Raw genomic sequence first — 1869 nt, 5'->3', positions numbered from 1 at the left:
CTCAAACATTTTCTTGATATTGATTTTGAGCAAACCAAAGACTGTGTAAAAATGTCACAAGAGAGATATGTAGAAAACATACTGGAAAGATTTCAAATGCAAGACTGTAAACCAAGATCAACTCCTTGTGAACAAAAGTGGAACTACAATGATGATGCTGAGAAAATGAACAATGTCAGAATGTACAGAGAGGCAGTAGGTAGCCTTATTTACTTGACCTCTTGCACACGACCAGATTTGAGTTTTGTTGTAAGTAAGCTGTCACAGCACTTCAAAGAACCAGCTGTGGAACATTGGACTACTGTGAAACATGTTCTAAGGTATTTGAAACAATCAAAAGACAAGACATTGTGCTACAGGAAAAGTGACAAAGATTTGAGAGTACAAGGTCACGGTGACTCAGACTGGGCTGCAGATGTGACTGACAGGAGGAGTACTACAGGTTACTGCGTAAGCCTGAATGAAGAAGGTACTTTGGTGTCATGGCGAACAAAGAAGAAGCCAACTGTTGCCTTGTCAACTTGTGAAGCAGAGTACATAGCTTTGGCAGCAACAACACAAGAATGTTTGTACTTGACACAACTGTTGCAAAGCATGTATGAGCATCAAAAGGGACCACCAAAGATTTTTGAGGACAATCAAGGGACTATTGCATTGGCAAAGAATCCTGTTAACAGACAGAGGTGTAAGCATATCGATATCAAGTATCATTTTGTGAGATCAACAGTTAATGCTGGAAATTTGATATTGGAATATTGTTCGACAGGTCTGATGGTGGCCAATGTTATGACAAAGCCAGCAACAAAGGGGAAGTTATTGAAGTTTGAGAAATATATGTTTGGAGTGTAAACAAATAGTAAAGAAAAACTGTTTCTTTTGGAATGCATGTAAAGCTGACAACGTGAGTGCAAGTGGTGGTGTTGAGCTAGTTAATAGGTATGCCCTCATTGTCATCTGTTGTGATTTTATTTTGAAAGGATGCTTCCTGTTATGCTGCAGAGTGCACGCGAGAGTTCAATAAACAAAGTCACCTTTTGGTGTGATGTTCCGGTGAAAGCCGATGCCCCACGTGTGATTATTCCTCTGTCTAGACAATATAAGTATCTTCAATATTCATGCAGATTCTGCTGGAAGACCCGTCTCTGCTAACATTATTCACAGCCAGACTTTTATTTTGTTAGTCCATTCAGATGTAATCAGCTGCTTCCTGCCACTTACTGGATGCTGATTAAGTGTTTCTTGAATCCTGCAAGCAGTAAATACAACAGGTCAGAGATCGGACAGGAAGTAGCTGTCAGCAGTGAGGTGTTTGATTTCCTCGGGTTTGTGTTTGGGCTTCTTCACAGAAAGTTTTGATTCAAACACACAAAACGTAAAACTTTATTTAAAGCACAGCTCAGACAGTTTGGTCCCCGTCTGTATCAGCCCCTAGGCATGCTGGGAAATTCAAATTGTAATAAACAGTTTTTGTTTTTGTTTTTTTTTTTTTAAAAAAGAGAGACTGGAGGCAAAGCCAGAGCTAAGGCTAAGACCCGCTCATCCCGTGCCGGGCTTCAGTTCCCCGTGGGTCGTGTCCACAGACTGCTGCGCAAAGGCAACTATGCTGAGCGTGTGGGAGCCGGCGCCCCGTTTACCTGGCGGCTGTGCTCGAGTACCTGACCGCTGAGATCCTGGAGCTGGCTGGCAACGCAGCCCGCAACAACAAGAAGACTCGTATCATCCCGCGCCACCTGCAGCTGGCTGTGCGCAAGGACGAGGAGCTCAACAAGCTCCTGGGGGGAGTCACCATCGCTCAGGGTGGTGTGCTGCCCAACATCCAGGCTGTGCTGCTGCCCAAGAAGACCGAGAAGCCCGCCAAGGCCAAGTAAA

The 1869-nt window shown here is 43.9% G+C and overlaps 1 pseudogene; it reads left to right on the top strand.

Moving 5' to 3' along the window:
* Window positions 1-1496: 1496 nt before the first annotated feature.
* Window positions 1497-1868, top strand: LOC102215838 (histone H2A-like; annotated as a pseudogene).
* Window position 1869: the final 1 nt, after the last annotated feature.

Source organism: Pundamilia nyererei, unplaced genomic scaffold, assembly GCF_000239375.1.
Source record: "Pundamilia nyererei isolate P.nyererei 1_Seehausen unplaced genomic scaffold, PunNye1.0 scaffold03048, whole genome shotgun sequence".
NCBI lineage: Eukaryota > Metazoa > Chordata > Actinopteri > Cichliformes > Cichlidae > Pundamilia > Pundamilia nyererei.
The sequence above is the reverse complement of the archived record's forward strand: the minus strand, read 5'-3'. Positions and strand labels throughout refer to the sequence as shown.